Raw genomic sequence first — 23,405 nt, 5'->3', positions numbered from 1 at the left:
GTATCCCTGTAGCATGTGAGATCACCTCGGGTGTCAATGTAAAATCTACCCCTGCTAGATTGACATGTCCATCATGCAAATGTAAAACAAAGAGGCGGGCCAACTCTCTGTGATGTTGAATCCGGGAGATCCTCTCACAAAACTGATAACAAGACATGTACTGAAAACAAGTGACTGCCATAGGACAAGCCTGTAATTCTGCCAAAGAGGTGGGCTCCTCTCGCTTATGATGTCCACCCTTACCACCCCTGCGAGGCCTCCTCTGTACCTCAACCTCTGTGGATGATGAATGGTCATCACTTTGCTCATAAGTTTCGGTTTCTGACATGGTTTAGGAGCAAAGTGGACAAACTGAACTGCTGTCTCTGCCTGCAAAAAGTGCTGAACTCTATGCTGTTTCAAGGGGAAAAAGACATGAGGGAAATGTTAGGGGAGGGATCTTTTAACAAGGAATGGGAATATATAAATATAACAGGGAATTTTTAAGGGAAATGTTGCAAATCATTATGCATATAGGAATACATATTTATAATTGGGAAATCATTTGCAAAGATCATTGCATATGGGAAAAAACATGTATGAAAGTGAACATGGGAATATGCATACATGTATTAATAGGGGAAATAGGGAAACTATGCACAAAACATGCTGACATATTTACCAACATTTTTTGTTTTATTTACACATGCATATGGTGGAGGGAAATTAGGGTTTGAATTTTGTTTTTTGATGCTTTGGGAGAGGGATAGGGTTTTCATTTTAGTGATTAGGGATAGGGAAAGATTTTCATTTCATTTGTAAAATAATATGGGAAAAGAGATGAACATATAAGTGTGAGTGAAAGGGAAAGGAGGGAAACAAACCAAAGGGAAAAATAGCTTGAAACAACACAAACCCTAGCACAGTTTGCTCATTAACATTGCAGCCATATAGAGTTTCACTTGCAAAATTTTGATCATTTTAACATGTTCATGACATCCACCATTCATAACCAACAACCATTCCATGTTTAGAGCACCTACCTCGAACAATTTGATAGCTTGGAGGGCGTTTGAGGGAATTCGTTTGAAGTTTGCAGCAAGACAGTTCAACGGGTCGCGCACCACGCCCAACGGGTCGCGTCCCTCTGACGGGTCGCGCCCCTCTGTCGGGTCGCGCCCGTTGTTTTTCTGAACTGTGGGAGACCCTCTGACGGGTCGCGCGCACCCAACGGGTCGCGCACCTGGCTCGACGGGTCGCGCTCCTCTCTGCTGCTCGAAATCGCTCTGCCTTTGCTCCTTTCTCTCAATCGCTCTCTCAAACCTCTCTTGCAAGCGTTAGGATGCACAATGAGAGTGAAAGGAGGGAATTTGGGCTTTTATAAGTTTCATTTAAAAAAATTTCATTCATAAACCCACTTTCTAAAGTTTATCTTTGATACTTTTATAAACTTTTATAACACTGACTTTTGGTTTCCTTTATCCTCAATTTGACTCATTGAGTGCTTTGACTTGATTCTTTTTGTAGGTAGATCATCTGAGGGACCTTGGCAAGGGGACCAGGGTTGCACTTTGTCCGCTGAAGACTTTTGAAATTTCATCACTTATTTACAAAGAACTGAGAAAATGACCTTGGCTTTAAAAACAAAGTTTTTAAATCCAAGGTGAAAATTCATTGTACAAGATAAAAATATCGAAGAAACACATTTACAATCCTCCCTCTGGCTTGCTGAGTACTCATGGATTTTCAAAAACATGACCTTGCAGAGATAAATGACCAAAACCCTAGACCTAGGACTTTGACCTCAAGACAAAACAAGACAATCTTGAAAAAGCTTAATGACTGATATAACCTGATCCAGCAAAGCCAAGAGGGGTATAAATAGACTAGCTCCTCCATCAGGGTTATGGCATGCCTAACGGGATGCAAAATTTGACATTGATGAGACACCTACTAATGCAAATGCAAAGAGCTTTGATCGCTGATGGAGGGCTTTCAAGATCGACACTAACACAGTGAATGCAGATAGAACATAAAAACAAATGCAGAAGACGAGAACACCAGATTTGGCGGATGTCAGGGAAAAACCCTAATGTGGAGAAAACCCTATGATCAAATCTTCTTATTAATATGCAATAGTTTAGTAGAGAGAGAGAGAGTACAAAAGTCAATAGGCTAGCCCAATACAAAGTCAAATCAACCCTGTGAAATTCTGTAGTCAAACTTCAGCCCTAACTAGAAAGTCAACGCTGGTCAAAGAAACAACAAAACACCCCCTTTCAATCTTGGTTTAAGGCAATCGAATTCGGCCTCCAGCAAAGGTCAGAGTCAACCCAAAACAATCCCAACAACTCTAGTCAAACTTGGTCAAACAACAATCAGCCCTATGGTCAAACAGACCCCAAACTCCTCAATTTCTGTGCGAGTTGGTCAAACAGTCTGAAATTCGGTTCTGTTTTAGCCCAGAAATTCTGTCGTCCTAGCTGCACGTGAGAGAGAGAGAAGATGCCCAAGCTGTATGAACTAATTTGATGAAGAGAGAGAAGAATGTGTGAGTGAATGATGTCCAAATGAGGTGTGAGGCCTCTTCTATTGGGCTTCTTGAGCCTACATTATGTTGAGGCCGACTTGAACAAATTGTACATGTGAGAGAATAAATTCAAAATCACACTTCTGCTTGTTAAAATGAGATGATCTTTATATCAATATCTTATTCAATATTATTTTGTACATTATGTTGAGGCCGACTTGAACAAATTGTACATGTGAGAGAATAAATTCAAAATCACACTTCTGCTTGTTAAAATGAGATGATCTTTATATCAATATCTTATTCAATATTATTTTGTATCTGTAGATTCTGAAAAATCCTAAATTGGAATTCCTACTGCAATAACTAATGATATTTCTCCTACTTGTTAGATTTGCATGAACAAGCTATTGGCAGTTTCCTATGACAAATATTGAAATACATACAGTGCAGCGTTCACTTAATTAATTTATATGTGGAAACAAGAGACTGAGCAAGAAAGAAAATACAACATAATAGCACTGTTGTTTTTGGACAAATGTCCTTGGAAAAACCCAATGCGGGAAACTGGTGCAACAGATCTAAGGGTTTATTATTATTAAGTAGTAGCAAATTTTGAATACATCTCTGAATACCTCACGGGTTGTTCAATTATAGAGAGAAATACTGGCAGAAAGATTTGTGAGATTACCTCACACAATCACTGAGAAAAATTCCAGTTGATCCGGACACTAGATGAGGTGCCTCTAGCAGGTCCCTGTGCTGTTTCTGCACAGTACTCATGCATTCCCTGCGTCAACCCCTATAGGCACTACGTCACCCAGCCAGCTGATTGATTTGTTGCCCGGAGTCACTGCTCTCAGCCTCCGGGTCTCACACCCTGGCTCGGCTTTTTAAACGGACTCTATTGCAAAAATTTCGGAATCTCTCTCACCCTCTGCGCTGCCTCTGCATGGCCCTGTATCAGCCTCTACGTGAGAGATGGTGGATCATTCTCTGCCTCTCTCCGCTGATGATGATGATGATGATTCTCCGACTGAGAAAATCTCTCTCCGGATGCTATCTCTACGCCTCAACTGCAAGAAATCTACTGGATCAAAATTTCCCCCTGAGAACTTCTCACTTAGAAATTCAATCTCTTGATCTCTCGATGTATTTTCCAAATGACTCTTGAGCTTCCTTAAATAATCTTCTCGTTAACATTCAACGACCCAGATTAAAAGCTAATTTATGGCTAAGATTATTTTAGCTTGATCCTCATCTTCTTCTAGAAGTTACACCTACAATTAGATTAATACCATTAATATTTTTAATTTCCTAAGTTTAGACTTAGAGTCCCATTAAAAAATATTAGTTTTTTAATAAAATTGTCTCTGGGTGGAATTTCCCAAAATGATTTTTGGGTTCTTTGGAATGCATGTGCCCAAGTCTCCTTGCAAAATTTGAGGCTTAGAGCACATCCGATGCTACACCAAATAAACAATCTCTCTTAGCGAGAAATGTGCTCTAGCAATATATGCTGCTGCATACTGCTTTGACTTTGAAGCATCGTCGTCTGCCCTGTTGATGTCTAACATGTTGTCCACCAACTAATGCGCTGCTGCTGCAGCTGTACTGCTATTGACATTGCCATTGTTAACACTGCATCCGTACTACAACTCCCTCTCAAGTGTTGCATCTGTGCCATTGCTTGCATTGATACTGCCAACTGCCACTGCACTGCAAATTGTTTCTGCAACTCTATCAGCAACGAAAAAACATCCAGAACTACTGAACTAATTGTGTTCAGTATGATACCACATGAATGTTGGAGCCTGACTGCTGCTAGTCTTTGCACTGACCCTCTAAATCCACTGCGCTGCTACTGACCTTTGCTTTGTGCCATCTGCACTACTGCCAACTCTGCTCTATGCTGTTCAGTCTCTGGCGCTCCTAGCCACTGTAACTGTCTCCGTGACACTCCTCTGCACCATAGTCCATCCTGCTACTTCTGATCTGCACTCCCGTAGCAAGTAAATGATCCTATAGGTGGGCTCCTCAAGGATCCTGCCCATCTGTAGCTCTTTCAAACTACAGTTCCAAATCAGCCTACGTACCTCCTGGAGGTATCTCGACTATCATGGTGAACTCCTCATCGCAGGCGCAGCCTTCAAATCGTGCTTCTCATACTTGTCCTTCTTCTTGACATGACACTGAGTAGCGTGGTGACCCATCTCACCACACCTGAAACACTTGATCTTCGAGACGTCCTTCTTACTTCTCTGCTGCTCCTACTGTCCCTTCGATGCAAGGGCTGCATTATCCTCCTCCTCCTTGGGCTTCGACCCACTGCTGCTGCTTCTGTCAAGTTTAACCTTGACTCTCTCCTCAGCTCCTCTTGTTTTAGAGTTGCCCACATCTCATCCCAATTCGGCAAGGCTGCTCTGGACAAAAACTTGCCACTCATCTAAGACAAAATTGAGGGCCAGTCTAACGAACTCTGAATCTTGAGTTGTATGCCCTGCAGTAGACAACTCATCACAGGTCTCCTTAAGATTCGTGAGGAATGGATCCACATGCTCCCCCTTCTGCATCTGAGCAGATCTCAGCTTCTGCTCCAAGTACATATTCCGTTGCTCGGAAGATCCTTGATATAACATAGACAATGCGTCCCACATCTCCTTAGCAGTCCCTCTGCTAGCGATATGACAGACCACATGATCCTTCACTCCGTCGAGGATCATTCTTTTTGCCTTTGCCATTTCAACTCGACACTTCTTCAACGGATCTGCATCCTGCATGCACAACCACCACGCTGTCGACATATGTCTTGAGGGCATGCACATCTGGAAGGAATGACATTATAGCCTTCCAGATGACATAGTTGGATATCCGTCCAACCTGTCCTAATCCCTCAAGCCACTGGTTTCCATTTCTGCCACAAATACAAAGTCGAATGACCTCTTCTCTCCTCTGTGCTGCTGCTGGGCTAGCCTACACACTCCTTGCTGGAGCTAGTAAAACTACTGCCCCTTGCTGCTCCTCAGCTCTAGAGAATTCGAATTTGCTGGCTAGGAATTCTTTGAGGAAGAAATTCCCTCAATCGTGCTTCTCCTCTTTCTTCTGATGATTTTCTGCCCAACAAATTGCTTATAGAAAAAATTTACGTCCCAACAACTCTCCTCACGTTGAGGTTTCAGCGCTGCTCCCTTTGCCCTGACAAAATCTCGATCTGGAAGCCCTTCTCTCTGTCAACTCACTCGGAGAGAGACTGCCTCGAAATTTCAGCCCTCCGGCTAAGAACTACGCAAACCCTCCAAGGTTTCGAATTGCTACCTCCTGCAGCTTTTCGATCTCCCTCTTTTGCTCAATGTTGGGTTCTCTGGCACTGCTCTTCTTGTTCCACCTGCAACTCTAATACCATGTGAAAAATCTTAAACCGGAATTTCTACTGCAGCAACTGATGATATTTCTCCAACTTGTTAGATTTACATGAACAAGTTATTTGCAGTTTCCTACGACAAATATTGAAATACATACACTGCAACCTTCACTTAATTAATTTATATGTGGAAACAAGAGACTGAGCAAGAAAGAAAATACAACACAATAACACTGTTATTTTTGGACAAATGTCCCTGGAAAAACCCAACGCGGGAAAATTGGTGCAACAAATCATAGGGTTTATTATTATTAAGAAGTAGCAAATTCTGAACACATCTCCGAATACGTCACGGGTTATTCAGTTACAGAGAGAAATACTGGCAAAAAGATTTGTGAGATTACCTCACACAATCGCTAAGAAAAATCCCCGCTGATCTGGACACTAAATGAGGTGCCTCTGGTAGGCCCTGCATTACCTCTGCACAATCCTCATGCAATCCCTGCATCAACCCCTCTAGGCTTTGCGTCACCCAACCAACTGATCGATTTGTTGCCCGGAGTCACTGCTCTCAGCCTCTTGGTCTCACACCTCGGCACCCAACCTTCTGAAACTGCCTCTGCTGCAAATATTTCAGACTCTCTCTCACCCTCTGCGCTGCCTCTGCGTGGCCCTATATCAGCCTCTGCGTGAGAGCTGCTGGATCACTCTCTGCCTCTCTCTGCTGATGATTCTCTGGCTGAGTAAATCTCTCTCTGGATGCTATCTTTGCCCTTCAACTGCAAAAAATTTACTCTATCAAAATTTCCTCCGGATAACTTCTCACTTTAGAAATTCGATCTCTTGATCTCTCGTTGGTTTTTCCAAATGACCCTCAAGCTTCCTTAAATAATCTTCTTGTTGACATTCAACGGCCCAGATTAAAAGTTAATCAATCGTTGTATTTTCCAAATGACCCTCAAGCTTCCTTGAATAATTTTTTCGTTGACATTCAACGGCCCAGATTAAAAGTTAATCAATGGTTAAGATTATTTTAGTTTGATCCTCGTCTTTTTTTAGAAGTTACACCCACAATTAGATTAATACCCATTAATATTTTTAATTTCCCGATTTTAGACTTAGGATCCCATTAAAAAATATTAATTATTTTAATAAAATTGTCTCCGGGTAAAATTTCCCAAAACGTTTTCTGGGTTCTTTGGAATACATGTGCCGAAGCCTCCCCTCAAAATTTGAGGCCTAGAGCACATCCGACGCTACCCCAAATGCTACCCCAAATCAACATAGATGACTTGTTTTGATGATCACAAACAAAAAAAACTCTTGGGGAGGTGTGTTTCCTATTATGAATAATTATTAGTTTTGAAATAAACTTATCAATGCGTGTATATTTTAACCTTATTTAGTCCCTCTTTTTTTTAGCTACCCCAAATCAACATAGATGACTTGTTTTGATGAGCACGAACAAAAAAAATCTCTTGGGGAGGTGTGTTTCCTATTATGAATAATTATTAGTTTTGAAATAAGCTTATCATTACTAACCGTGTGTGTATTTTAACCTTATTTAGTCCCTCTTTTTTTTAGCGGAATAGAGCACATTGCAGAAGAGATGATGTTCAGAGGGTATGTTTGCAATTTTGATCTCATATATGATATTATTGTGTAGTGAGTGACTACAATTGTAGTGTCTTGATGTAGTTTCAAATCTTTAGTAAGTTTCTAAACCTAAAGGCCATCTATCTTCTAAGTTGCCTTCCACCACTAGTGCCTAGCTTCTGCCACATTTTCACTCATCTTCTCTTCATATCCTAACTTTGTTGTCATTACCCCTATAGTGACATTCCTCGTCCAACATGATTCATTTTCTTGCTTCATTCATATCCTAACTTTGTTGTCATTACCCCTATAGTGACATGATTCATTTTCTTGCTTCATTCATATCCTAACTTTGTTGTCGTTACCCCTATAGTGATATTCCTCGTCCAACATGATTCATTTTCTTGCTCCATTAGAGAAACAGTGCTATGTTTAAGGTCAGTGACACATATTGGGACCATTCACATCCCAGATGACGTTGTAGTTCCAAATCTTCCGCAAATTTCCAAACCTGAATTCGTGTATTAGGCATTCCAGCCCTTAAACCATCTTGAAAAGAAGTTTCCCAACTATTGTGAAGGTGCCTCCTTAGGGGATCTAAAAGCAAAAAGTTCCTTCGACATCTGATCCACGAGTCCTCCCACCTTCACATTGGATGATGGATCTATTACTAACTTTTCAAACGACCCATGGATTTAAGATTTCAAAAGCTTTGAATAAACCTCTCCACATGTTAGAGGCACCTTTGAATATTTAGGCTCAAGCCTAATACACTACTTCGGAGCGCTGCTTTCTACTTGACCCTCGTTACCTTCCCTCAAAGGCCCTGTTTAAACAAACACCTCCAAAGATTCTTTGCAGCCAAAGCTTGTCCAAACAGCTGCAAGTGTTTTAACCTTCAGCCACCGTTTCCTTTTTTATTTGCAATCCTTGCCCACTTGGGAAGGAGAAAACCCTCCATTTCCTTCCTACTTGACCATAGGAAGCTTGATCACTTATTTCTAACATTTCCCAAGATTGATTTTGGGACATTCTCTATAGATAACCAGTAAACAAGTGTGCTCTCAAGAACCAACTTAACAAGAATCAACCTTCCCCCTCGCCTCAATACTCAATGATAACACCAACAATTGATTCGTCCTTCAATCTTCCCAACTAGCCATAACCGATTAACTAATTTGTAATTATTAGGTTTTAAGTTACCCCCGAGATACTTTCTTTACCAAGAAGCTCAAGCTTCATTGGAACTAGCTGGCCTAACCTCTCCTTCAAGTTTTCACTTATCCCATTCAACTTCCATTCCCGTAGTCTTGCAAAAGGTTTGCAAAAGGTTTCCAAGATGACCTCAAGACAATTCAGTTCCCACAAGGTACCTCTCCAAAGAGGAGAATGTCATCCAAGAACAACAAATGAATTACAACTCTGCCTGCTAAACTTATTTCATTGAATTGCCCAACCCTCTTTACCTCTAGAGTCAATCTGCTTAGGGCTATTGCAACTAAAAGAAACAAGAAAACAACTGTACCTGCTAAATTGATTCCGTTGAATTGCCCAACCCTCCTTGGCTCTAGAATCAATCTGCTTAGGGCTATTGCAACGAAAAGAAACAGAAAAGGTGACAAGGGGAAGCCTTGCCTGAGGCCCCGGGAAGCCATAAAAAATTTAGAAGGTGACCCATTTATCAAAACTGTAAAGTTAGCAAACTTCAAACGTTCAATTATCCAGTTATAGACTTAAGATTCAACCCAGGTTACAAGAGCACCAACTAGACTGGGATAATTTTCAAGCTTGGTCTTCATTTGTGATTGGGAGGGGCACTAAGTTCTTCATGCCACGGGATGTTGTGGGCTTATCACTTGTGTTATTCAGTCCCACATTTTCTGCGGAGTGACAAATTTGGCCTTTCAACTTCATAATGTATACAACCTGCTCCATGGATTTTATGTTGCCTAAATTCTTCTTTAGCCCTTGGAGTGACATATTTGGCCTTTCAACTCCATAACCTGCTCCATGGATTTCATGTTGTCTAAATTCTTCTTAAGCCCTTGGATACAATTCTTTGTGTCAAATTTCACCTCTACATCTTGCATGAAGGAGCCAAAAGCACCACGGACTCCTTTCATCACTATATTATAAAGTGCCTCATTGATGGAGGAATGCATGACTGACATTGACTTGCTCTAGCAAGGCAATATAGCAATGAGTAGAAAAATTTGGCGTTCATGAAAGGTTGGGAAAGAGTGCATTCCCACTCTAGTTACTAGTATGCAGAGGTTTTGGATAGGGTTAGACTTCAACATTACTTACTTTATTCGGGCCTGAATGTGCATATTGTAGTGATCAACTACCTTTTGTCATTCTTCCCATCCTCCCAAATGCTCCTTTACCTTGTTATAGTCTAGGTGCCACAGGGAGCTTAAATCAAGAATGTAGGCTAATAAAGCATTCGAATAACAAAGAAATGCACTAAATGGTTGAAAACAATTTGAGTCCAGTCTTTTAGCTATTCAGGGTGAACAAACATCTTACACATAGAGCTAACAACCCCCCTTGGGTAGGAAGGATGGCAAATGCAATGCCTACACTTTACAGCATTGAAGTTAATGATTCCAAGTAGGTGCTTGTTTTATAACTAAGCCTGGGAGACACTGGGTAAGTAAGCCAACTAAAGCCTAAAACCAGAGAGGGCCTCTAAGTAGATAAGGAGGAGATGCAAGGAGCCTCAAAAGAAAGAAATGTTTAGAAGATTGAAGCCATAGTTTTACTTCCATTCCAACGCCTCATTTACTTGCACTGGGTATGATTCTTCCATCCTGCTACCCCATGCGATAATGTGATTTGATTTCTAGCCTTCATTTTCGGCAAAGGGTGAAACATTTTGTTTCATATCCTTCTCTTGGAGTTAAGTTCCAGAATCCATCCTTGTCATATCATGAGGGTGCATGTTTGTTAACCTTGTTCGGTCATGCTAGTTTGGAGTGGATTTCCTCCACATATTTGCTATACTACTCCAATGACGGGTGACCACTTCTAGCAGCCACTTGTGCAAGCCTCCTTGTTTATGAAGTTCTCGTTGCCCCTGGAGGTTGGCATTAACATCGATATTTATGAACAAAAGCGTAGCAACACAAACCAGCTAAATAGTGAAGTTATTGCTTTATCTCCATTCTCAACACCTTATCCACATGCACTTGCTACGATCTCCTAAAACACATGCCATTCGACCAGGGCAGAACATAGCAGGGATGGGACCTGTTACTCTTGATCAAACTCATGAGTGAACTAATGCCTCATTGGCTTTTCTATTCATGATATATTCTGAAGAAGGGATGGCCTTTTGATCAACCTCATGAGTGAACCAATGCATCGTTGGCTTGTCTATCCATGATATATTCTGAAGAGGGATGGCTGCACTTCGAAATTGCTGCAATTTTTTGGGTGTTTGCCAATGATGTTGTTTTCCTTATTAATAGGATTTGATGGTTAGGGTGACGTGCATTAATAGGTGGACTGACTATTTAGCTTTGCGTTGGATTAGCACTTGGGGGTTTGTATTTTGTTCTATTTTGCTTTGCTTCAGATAAATACTTGGGGGTCTGTATATAGCTCTATTATGTTCATGATAAAGCACAGTTTCATTATTAACTTTAACTGTTCTATTTCGCCAGTGGTTTGCTCCTTCGCATCAATCCAAAGGAAGTAGACATTGAGGCTCTTGCTTTATCTCCTTTATCACTTTGAGGCTCGTATCTCTGTTGGGATCCATGTTTGCTAAGATCTACCACAATCCTAAAAAAGTTGCAAACCAATCTCGTTTGCAAAAGATATTACAGTTTTGGGCTTGCCGGGAAGTTTAGGACAATGAAACTATGTATAGTTTAGCTGGAGCTGGATTGACAAAAAGAATCCTCTGCGCAACAGCCGTCTATTGGTCTAATAGGTACTTCTTTTGATTGCAGCAACTTGTAGCATTTTTTGTTTTCCGTTGATATACAATTGTACACTAAGCTTGCCTCTGGTTTGGGAATTCGAGAAGCTTTTACTTAAAAACCTTTTTAATATACAAAGCAAAATTTTTTGGTGTTGAATACATAGTTCAGTACACTTCAATGACAACTCAAGTTTTTGTAAGCTTGCCTCTGGTTTGGGAATTCGAGAAGCTTTTACTTAAAAACCTTTTTAATATACAAAGCAAAATTTTTTGGTGTTGAATACATAGTTCAGTACACTTCAATGACAACTCAAGTTTTTGTAGCGCAAATCTATTGGTCGAATAGTTACTTCTTTTGACTGTAGCAGCTTGTTGCCTTATTCAGTTTCCATTGGTGTATAATTGTACACGTAAGTTTTCCTCGTTCATAAATTTCATAATCATATACGCAGGAACTTCCTCAATGGTTCTTAGTTTCACAAAGAGACTCCTAGTCATTAGCAAAGTGCAGTAACAACAACACAAATCTTTGGTGTTGATTACACAGTTCAGGTCATTTGAATAACATCTTATCGCTATGCGGCCAAAGTCGTATCCCTGTATGTGGTATTTATCAATTTCTCACTGTTTTCATTTATCAGTGCCTATTCTGACCCATCTAGCTGCTCAATGGACTATTCAATCACCATATCTATCCCATGTAGCATTCATATCCATTTTTTCCACTAGGGCATATAATAGGAATGTTTTCCTGAATTCAAATAGGAAGTGGGTGGCTTATTCCCATTTGAGCCCTTTGGATATCCTATAGTGATTCCTCTACTTTCATATATGCCTGGAAGAGTCACAAAGTGTTTCAAAGTTAAACCTTTAGAGAGCCAGGAAGCAAGATGATGGAAGGGCTGTTACAAGTTACAACAACAGAAATCTTTGGTGTTGAGTACATAATTCAGATCACTTGAATGACATCTCAGTCCTTTGCAGCCAATGCGGTATCCTTCTATGTGGTATTCAACAATTTCTTAGTGTTTCCCTTTATCAATGCCTACTCTGACCCATCTAGTTGTTCAATGGACTGCTGAACTGACACATCTATCCCCTGTTAGCATTCATAACCATGTTTTCCACTAGGAATTATAATAAGAATGTTTTGTTGAATGCAAATAAGAAGCGGGTGTCATACCCACTTCTGATTCCTCTACTTTTATATATGCCTGGAAGAGTTACAAAGTTACTCTTCCAAAGTTTTTCAAAGTTAATCCCTTCTTGTGCCAGGGAACAAGATGATTGTTACAACAACAAAAATCTTTGGTGTTGAGTACACACTTCAGATCAATTGAATGACATCTTAGTCCTTTGCAGCCAATGTGGTATCCTTGTATGCGGTATTCATCAATTTCTCAATGTTTCCATTTATCAATGCCTACTAATCCACGTAACTGATCAGGGGACTGCTCAACGGCCGCATCTATCCCCTATTAGCATTCATATCCATTTTGCCACTAGGGATTATAATAAGAATGTTTTCCTGAATGCAAATAGGAAGCGGGTGGCATACCCTTTTGGAGCCCTCTGGATATCCTATAGTAATACCTCTACTTTTATATTTGCCCGGAAGAGTTACAAAGTTTTCCGAAGTTCAACATTTAGAGAGCCAACAACAAGACGATGAAAGGGAGTCAGCCTATATTATTGTTACAACAACACAAATCTTTGGCGTTGAGTACACACTTCAAATCAATTGAATGACATCTTAGTGGCGGACTCAACCGCCACATCTATCCGGTGTTAGCATCATATCCATTTTTTCCCAGTGGGATTATAATAAGAATGTTTTGTTGAATGCAAATAGGAAGCGGGTGGCATTTCCCCTTTTGAGTCCTCCGGATATCCTTCAGTGATTCCTCTACTTTTATATATGCTTGCAAGGGTTACAAAGTTTTTCAAAACCTTTAGAAAGCCACACAACAAGATGATGAAAGGGAGCCAACCAAGTCATATAGGCGGTGATTGTATTCCACTCCCCTTTTCCTAATATGCAAGTTGTGATGTAGAAACTGGGACAAATCCATACGGAATCCAAGATCGACTAATGCGGGAAGGTTAGCATTGGAGCTTAATACATATTACAAAGAAAAGCATATCAAGCTATAATATATCAATGAGTGCCAGAGATTCAACAAAGTTGGGCATTGGAGCTACTCTTGATCCCGATAAAGTGATCCAGGATTAACTAATGCAGGAAGGTTGGGCATTGGAGCTATGGCTAACCTTAATGAAGTCAACCAGTACTAGGATATCTATACATAAGCAAAATGGCTTAAGCTGTCATACATCAATGATTGCCACAGCTTATGTGGGATAATTGAAGTCCATCCTCTTTTTTACAGGTACTTGATAATGCTATGTAATTCGAACAGTTTGTAAGAGTTTCCAAGTGCTTTGCAACAGACTATTTCGCAAAGCATCGCTTGTGAAGTTCACAAAGCTGTAACAATTATTCATTTCAGACGGCGTTATACATTACATTTCTTAAATTGTTCCTCATTAAGCCCTTTCATGTATCTGAATAGAGTCTAGACTCCAACCCTTTCAGTTATTCAGTACACTGTGTTGTCGCACAGATTGACACGACAACGCTCAGACCGGGGGCTGTCACCCTGATCCCCGATCTCTCCGTTTAAGCCTGTCTCCCGCGGCTAAGGGGGGTAGACCCTATGAGGTGATGAAGACCAACTGTCGACCAGTTGGTTTGGGAGACACGAAACACTACCAGCACTAAAATGATTTTATTAATTTAGCGGACCAGTGCCTTATAAGATTTATGATTAAACGATTACTTGCTAGATGATATAGAAATATAAACCATGAACAACAATCATTTATCATCAAATAACTTGAACGATGCTAAATATCAAGTAAAACCACAAAATTCTTATAATGACCAAAGCTCAATAACGATATCCAACGACTAAAAATTTCAAAGGATAAATGCTTTGAACAACCATGCAAATTATGAACATAAACTAGATATCATAGTCATGCAGCGAATCTTCCAAATGATCAAAATGATAAAAATTCCACATCAAAAGAGTCTGAATCTCAGCAGGGAAAAAATAAAACGTGATAAGTTACCGAGACAAAAAAAACTAAATCTGGCAAAAATTTTCCACAATATATATATATATTTTTTAATTTTTTATTATTATTTTTTTTTATACGCTTTTATGATTTTTAATTAATAAAATCTAAAAAAGTTAAAACTATTTAAAATAAAGCTTTAAAAAATAAAATTTAAATTATTAAACTAAGCTGAATTTAAAAAAAAAATTAATTCCTAAACTAAAACAAAACTATTGAAATCTAAAATTTAAAAGTTTATTCTAAATTTGAAGTCTAAATAAATAAAAAGAACTTTTATTTTATTTCTTTTCCCTTTTTTTTTAATTAAAACTAAATCCAAAAACTAAACAAAGCCTAAAGTTAAAATTAAAATCTAAATCAAAATATACAACAGCTAGAATTATAAAAAATGAAAATCGAAACTTGTTTTTATTTTTTGATTTTATATATATAAAACCTAAACAAAAGAGAAAAAAAAACAAATCACGTTAGAGCATAATCAAAATAGAAAATAGAATAAGTTAAAATGAAATGACGCATGCAGACTTATATTACCTGGCCCGTATTGTAATATTTGACTTGGCTTCATAAAAAATCAAAACGATTTCCTGAGATGCATCGCGGATGACAGCGGATTCCTGCGGATTTTCAAAACGATGCTGCGTCTAACGTTTCATCACCCTTGTTTGTATGCAGACGTGATCGATTTCTTGGCGTGCTGATTCGATTTTGCTGTTCAACGCAGGGATTTGAGACTGGGCTGCATGAGAAAGGGAAACGTTCTGGCGGGATACCTTTGAGGGCAGATAGAATTTCTGAGCGTTTGCGGGTGATGAAGAGCGGATAGCGTGGGCAAGTCTGATGAATTTAATTGCAACGCAGGAAGACGGATCTTGCCGCAAGCTAGAGGTCACTCCAACGTACAGAACGAAAAAAAAGAGAACACGCGCAGTCAGGGGGAAATGAAATCTGCAGTGGGCACGTCTTGACCAAAAATCGATTTTTTATTTTTATTAAGTCCTCACTGTGCGTATAACAAAAACCCATGCTCTGAAAACGTGTTGCCTTCACTGTGTAGGTTGCGAGTTTTGATGCTCGACGGCCAGCAAAGTATATGGGATGGCCAGCAGAGAAAAATGGAGATGGGAAGAGCTGGACGGATGCTGAGACCAGAAACACAGGCGAATCCACGTGCAGACCAAAAATCGAATTTCGTTTGGTGCTTGTGCAGGTCGAAGGAAAAGGCAAGGGGGACTGGTTTCAATATTTGTTGCAAGTGTATTGGCGGCAAGGAGAAAATACAGTGCAGGGAAATAAAACCACAGTGAGCACGTTTTGTTATGGTGGCAACGTGGATAGGGATAGCAACACTTTGAAATTTTTTTGATGACTTCCAGTAAAGCTTTGATACAGATTCGAGGGTTTTGGACAACAGTAAATGGAGGAGCACAGGTCCAAAACCAGACTTTTAAAGAAACTGAGAGCTCCAGACCACAGAAAATAGATTGCCTTAGAAACAAAAAACTGCAGCTCTCCACAAAACTTATATTTGAAATTTCCGGCTCGAAATTTGCCTGATGAAACCCCAAAAACTTCTCAATCACATGCACCTGTAATCTGCAAAGGAAGGACAAAACCCTAATAATATGTGCACAAAATTAAAAAAATTGAAAAAACCCTAAACCCAGCAAAAATTTACAGTATTTACAAACTGAAAGCTCTTCAGAAGCCAGATTTATCAATAATCACAATAATATTATCAGAATTTAATTTTAATATAAAACGCTTCAGAAAACCCTGCATGCATTCATAAAAAATATATTTCGAATGATAAGCCCAGGATCAAGAAATGGCTGGGCTCTTCCAGAAAACACAACCCGGGAGTTGGCTGGTTCAGCCGAGAACTTCCCCTAATGCCCGGTAATATGAAAAAAGGATTTCCTGCACAACTTAAATTCAACCATAGAAGGAGAAAACAATAGTGAAACCCCGATCAAATGGAGATACCTGCCAATATATTTCAGAATCTAAACTATCATTCAAACCCCAAAGATCAGACAAGATATCTGTGCCTAGATCAATCTTCATCAAGCTATCATTAATGGCTGAAAATAAAATTATGCAGAACAAATAAAACAATCTTACAGCATTTTCAAAAGAGTAACACCAGCAAGATTTTTAACTCCAAAGTCTTCTTTATTGCACAAAAAAATGAACTACAAGAGAGCTTCTTCAGCACAAGACTCACAGATCTTATCTCTTCAAATGACCCCCTAGGACCCTATTTAAAGGAAATGATCCCAACGGCTAGTTCGAGTGATCCATGTCGAAATGATCTCGACCGTCGATGAGGATCAAGACATCTCTTAATCTCATCCGTCGAATTTGTTAATTCATTAAAAAATGAAATTTTGCATGTATTTACTCAAAATATTATTATTTTATTATTTTTTAGGGTTTTTGCTTTATTTTATAATTTTTTATTTATTATTATTATTTTTTATTATTTTTATTATTTTTAATTTTTTTTTATTTATTATTTTATTTTTCAGTTATTTATTTATTTTTAATTTTTTAATTTTTAATTCATTTTTAAATGGATCCTCGAACTTAGCCTTTGGAAAAATCACCTAGGACCTAGGACTTAGGACTCATGAGGGGATTTAAAACATTTTCCAACCCTCAAGACACTTTACATCATGACTTTTACAATTTTACATCTTAAGGTGAAAAACCCATTTAACATGGACCCTCATAAACCACCCAGTTCTGCGACACAACTATAATCTAGCAGATTAACACTAGGATTCTCCTGAGATTTTAGTGACAAAATCCATCCCGACTTTGGGGTTAGGCTGAAGGAAAACCCTGCCGATCATGGATCGGTGAGACGAAAAACCTTCCGGGACGTAGATTATCACTTAGAAAATTAGGTCCACCTAGGCAATTTACAGACATGACTCATATCTGCTAAGATTATTTACAATTTATACATGCAGACTGGGTTTACAATATAAATTGATCAAGTTGTCGATGACTGCAGGATGGCACGGACATGTCGATCAAGCGCTACCCTTTTTGCAAAGAAAAAGGGGGTGTACTGCTATGGGCGGTTGACCGGTAGTGGTCAACATCTGGCTCTACTTGGGGACACGTTGCTGCACTGTAGGGATGTGAGAATCCAGAATTTGCACCCATGCAACACACAACAAAACATAAGTAGCGTCCATCCAAAAAATCATCATATAACATTAAGCACAGGAAAGATATAAGCTCTTCATTTATTAACTAATCAAGAAAAGCAAATCTAATCCTAAAACAGAAATGAAAATACTGAAATGACAAGGAGTATCGTTAGAAATACAATACAAAGGATGCCCCATGGCATCAGATGTGTTCAATATAGTGTATACGGAGCATTTGCTTGCTTTCAGGAAAATCTGTCGGCTGTTTGTTGGATGTGCCATGTCCAATTCTACATATGGTAGGACTTTTTCCTATCCGAAAATCAAGCTGCTCGCGGCTGTCTGATGCATCAAATCTTCTTCTCATTCTCTTTCTTTTGCACTTTTTCTTCCTGGCAGGCTGTATTACTGATGACGTGGAACTTTCTGTTTCAAAGCTATCAGATAAAGTATGTAAGATATGCGTGACATGTCTTTCTTTGTCCTGCATTTGATCTTTAGCATTTTTAAGTCTATCTGGATCACCTTCAATTAACCATCTTTCAATCCAACCAATGACCTCCTCATAATAAGATGGAACTTGTTGCAACAAATGAGAAGGCTCTTTCTGTTGATGTCCCCTGGTTTCTCTCATCCTTTGACCATTGTTGAAACTTTTGAACCTGTATTTTAATGGCATCCATCTGACTAGAATGTTCAACCTTTATAGCACTGATTTGCCTGGCATGGTCGTCTTCCATATCTTTTATTACTTTATCGTTCTTTTCCTTTATATTCATCAAGCAATACTGCATGGAGTTTATTTCTTCTTTATGATTTGCTTGCATGGTAGCCAACTGATTATTATGCTCAAATGTCATGATAGTCATTTCTTCATCCATAGTTAATAACTTGTTTTGCATAGAATTAATTTCCCTATCATGATTAGCTTTCATGGTCGTCATATTTTCCTCTAAGCCTGACATCTTGCTATGCATGAATCTAATTTCTGTGTCATGATTAAACTTCATGGCTTCAATTTCCTTACTATGTTGATTTTGCATGATCTCCATCTCCCTATTACGCTTTTCCAGGTGAGCGCATAAAGTTCTCACATCATTGGCGTAATTAGTTTGATTTATCTCCATGTTTCTTACCAGTAGCAGTAGATCTTGTATAATTTGCTTATGATCTTCCTTTTCATTGTCAACACTACTATGATCTGCAATGGTACAAGTGGTTGGCACATTCTGATATGAAGAACTGTCTTGGACAGCTGGACCTTTTACAAGATTACTTTCATTTTGTTGCACAATTTTAGGGGCACAAGGCGAGCTATCTGGATCACCATATCTATCTTTAAAAGCATTGACAATGTCTTGCAAAGAAATGAAGGAATCTTAAGGAAAACTATTAAACCAGTTCAAAGCATCACCCTTTAAAGAATGGACAAATAGACACATCTTGAAATCTTCATGATTATATTGAGGAAGTCTACAATATATGATCATTACACAAGTAAACCTGTTTAAATGCTGTCTAACAGCGACCGAATCACCACCTGAGAACTTAAATAATTTAGAAATGGCCTCTTTCGGAAAATCATGGAGATTATCAGTAAAATGACATGGTTTAAATGAATAATCCATGATGAATAATAAGGGATCAAATGGATGATAGAAAGAGATTTCTGCTCAAGAAAATTAAGAGATGAAAGAAGTTGAGTCGCCACTTGAACAATGAGTCTAATTCTAAGATCCAAAAAGCAAACAACAAGTAGATATGAGGGAGGCTTCTTGTCTGGGAAAAATAAGAAAATGGAGTCGCCACCCAAACAAGAAACAAATCGAAGAGAAGTTGCTGATATGACGAAATATAAGGGGATGAAAGAGATCCAAATGATGCCAAAAAATGTTGAATCTGCCAGCTCAAACGTGAGATGAGAAAGATGAGAGAATGATGAGAAAAGAGAAGATGGATGTTGAATAAACCAAGGACAGGAAAAACTCTGTCCCCGGCAACAGCGCCAAAAAATGTTGGAGTTGCCGGGCCAGATGAAAAGATAAGAAATGAGAAGGATGATTGTCGTTGAAACACCGAGAATAAAGTATCCCCGGCAACGGCGCCAAAAAATGTTGTCGCACAGATTGACACGACAACGCTCAGACTGGGGGCTGTCACCCTGATCCCCGATTTCTCCGTTTAAGCCTGTCTCCCGCGGCTAAGGGGGTTAGACCCTATGAGGTGATGAAGACCAACTGTCGACCAGTTGGTTTGGGAGACACGAAACACTACCAGCGCTAAAATGATTTTATTAATTTAGCGGACCAGTCCTTATAAGATTTATGATTAAACGATTACTTGCTAGATGATATAGAAATATAAACCATGAACAACAATCATTTATCATCAAATAACTTGAACGATGCTAAATATCCAGTAAAACCACAAAATTCTTATAATGACCAAAGCTTAATAACGATATCCAGCGACTAAAAATTTCAAAGGATAAATGCTTTGAACAACCATGCAAATTATGAACATTAACCAGATATCATAGTCATGCAGCGAATCTTCCAAATGATCAAAATGATAAAAATTCCACATCAAAAGAGTTTGAATCTCAGCAGGAAAAAAATAAAACGTGATAAGTTCCCGAGACAAAAAAAAACTAAATCTGGCAAAAATTTTCCACAATATATATATATATTTTTAATTTTTTTTATACGTTTTTATGATTTTTAATTAATAAAATCCAAAAAAGTTAAAACTATTTAAAAGAAAGCTTTAAAAAATAAAATTTAAATTATTAAACTAAGCTGAATTTAAAAAAATTAATTCCTAAACTAAAACAAAACTATTGAAATCTAAAATTTAAAAGTTTATTCTAAATTTAAAGTCTAAATAAATAAAAAGAACTTTTATTTTATTTCTTTTCCCTTTTTTTTTAAAATAAAACTAAATCCAAAAACTAAACAAAGCCTAAAGTTAAAATTAAAATCTAAATCAAAATATACAATAGCTAGAATTAAAAAAAATGAATATCGAAACTTGTATGAAAATCGAAACTTGTTTTTATTTTTTGATTTTATATATATAGAACCTAAACAAAAGAGAAAAAAAAACAAATCACGTTAGACCATAATCAAAATAGAAAATAGAATAAGTTAAAATGAAATGACGCATGCAGACTTATATTACTTGGCCCGTATTGTAATATTTTACCTGGCTTCATAAAAAATCAAAACGATTTCCTGAGATGCATCACGGATGACAGCGGATTCCTGCGGATTTTCAAAACGATGCTGCGTCTAACGTTTCATCACCCTTGTTTGTATGCAGACGTGATCGATTTCTTGGCGTGCTGATTCGATTTTGCTGTTCAACGTAGGGATTTGAGACTGGGCTGCATGAGAAAGGGAAACGTTCTGGCGGGATACCTTTGAGGGCGGATAGAATTTCTGAGCGTTTGCGGGTGATGAAGAGCGGATAGCGTGGGCAAGTCTGATGAATTTAATTGCAGCGCAGGAAGACGGATCTTGCCGCAAGCTGGAGGTCACTCCAATGTACAGAATGAAGAAGAGAATGTGCGCAGTCAGGGGGGAATGAAACTGCAGTGGGCACGTCTTAACCAAAAATTTATTTTTGATTTTTTATTAAGTCCTCACTGCGCGTATAGCAAAAACCTGTGCTCTGAAAAAGTGTTGCCTTCATTGTGTAGGTTGAGTTGTGATGCTCGACGGCCAACAAAGTATATGGGTTGCTGCAGCACGCAGAGAAAAATGGCGATGGGAAGAGCTGGACGGATGCTGAGACCAGGGACGCAGGCGAATCCACGTGCAAACCAAAAAAAAACGAATTTCGTTTGGTGCTTGTGCAGGTCGAAGGAAAATGCAAGGGGGACTGGTTTCAATATTTGTTGCAGGTGTATTGGCGGCAAGGAGAAAATACAGTGCAGGGAAATAAAACCACAGTGAGCACGTTTTGTTATGGTGGAAACGTGGATAGGGATAACAGCACTTTGAAAATTTTTTGATGACTTCCAGTAAAGCTTTGATACAGATTCGAGGGTTTTGGACAACAGTAAATGGAGGAGCACAGGTCCAAAACCAGACTTTTAAAGAAACTGAGAGCTCCAGACCACAGAAAATAGATTGCCTTAGAAACAAAAAACTACAGCTCTCCACAAAACTTATATTTGAAATTTCCGGCTCGAAATTTGCATGATGAAACCCCGAAAACTTCTCAATCACATGCACCTGTAATCTGCAAAGGAAGGACAAAACCCTAATAATATGTGCACAAAATTGAAAAAAAAAAACTGAAAAAACCCTAAACCCAACAAAAATTTACAGTATTTTACAAACTGAAAGCTCTTCAGAAGCCAGATTTATCAATAATCACAATAATATTATCAGAATTTAATTTTAATATAAAACGCTTCAGAAAACCCTGCATGCATTCATAAAAAATATATTTCGAATGATAAGCCCGGGATCAAGAACTGGCTGGGCTCTTTCAGAAAACACAACCCGGGAGTTGGCTGGTTCAGCCGAGAACTTCCCCTAACACTCGGTAATCTGAAAAAAGGATTTCCTGCACAGCTTAAATTCAACTATCAACATAGAAGGAGAAAACAATAATGAAACCCCGATCAAATGGAGATACCTGCCAATATATTTCAGAATCTAAACTATCATTCAAACCCCAAAGATCAGACAAGATACCTGTGCCTAGATCAATCTTCATTAAGCTATCATTAATGGCTGAAAATAAAATTATGCAGAACAAATAAAACAATCTTACAACATTTTCAAAAGAGTAACACCAGCAAAAATTTTAACCCTAAAGTCTTCTTTATTGCACAAAAAAATGAACTACAAGAGAGCTTCTTCAGCACAAGACTCACAAATCTTATCTCTTCAAATGACCACCTAGGACCCTATTTAAAGGAAATGATCCGAACGGCTAGTTCGAGTGATCCATGTCGAAATGACCTCGATCGTTGATGAGGATCAAAACATCTCTTAATCTCATCCGTCGAATTTGTTAATTCATTAAAAAATGAAATTTTGCATGTATTTACTCAAAATATTATTATTTTATTATTTTTTAGGGTTTTTGCTTTATTTTATTATTATTTTTAATTATTTTATTTTTTTTTAACTTTTTTTATTTATTATTTTATTTTTCAGTTATTTATTTATTTATTTTTAATTTTTAATTCATTTTTAAATCACCTAGGACTTAGGACTCATGAGGGGATTTAAAACATTTTCCAACCCTCAAGACACTTTACATCATGACTTTTACAATTTTACATTTTAAGGGGAAAAACCCATTTAACATAGACCTTCATAAACCACCCAGTTCTGCGACACAACTATAATCTAGCAGATTAACACACTAGGATTCTCTTGAGATTCTAGTGACAAAATCCATCCCGGCTTTGGGGTTAGGCTGAAGGAAAACTCTGCCGATCATGGATCGGTGAGACGAAAAACCTTCCGGGACGTAGATTATCACTTAGAAAATTAGGTCCACCTAGGCAATTTACAGACATGACTCATATCTGCTAAGATTATTTACAATTTATACATGCAGACTGGGTTTACAACATAAATTGATCAAGCTGTCGATGACTGCAGGATGGCACGAACATGTCGATCAAGCGCTACCCTTTTTGCAAAGAAAAAGGGGGTGTACTGCTATGGGTGGTTG

General features: G+C 38.4%; 1 long non-coding RNA gene across 1 annotated transcript in view; it reads left to right on the top strand.

Moving 5' to 3' along the window:
- The window catches only part of LOC149248862 (uncharacterized), a 53,481-nt gene extending 42,080 nt beyond the window's left edge, over window positions 1-11,401 (top strand). Inside the window, exon 4 of the long non-coding RNA XR_016266706.1 lies at window positions 11,135-11,401. This is a non-coding gene — a long non-coding RNA (uncharacterized LOC149248862). The remainder of the gene's footprint in view (window positions 1-11,134) is intronic.
- Window positions 11,402-23,405: the final 12,004 nt, after the last annotated feature.

The sequence above is a fragment of the Pinus tabuliformis genome, chromosome 7, assembly GCF_031772625.1.
Source record: "Pinus tabuliformis cultivar Carrire ecotype Pingquan chromosome 7, CPIR1, whole genome shotgun sequence".
NCBI classification, from domain to species: Eukaryota; Viridiplantae; Streptophyta; class Pinopsida; order Pinales; family Pinaceae; genus Pinus; species Pinus tabuliformis.
Note: the sequence above shows the minus strand (reverse complement) of the source record. Positions and strands in the feature narration are given on the sequence as shown.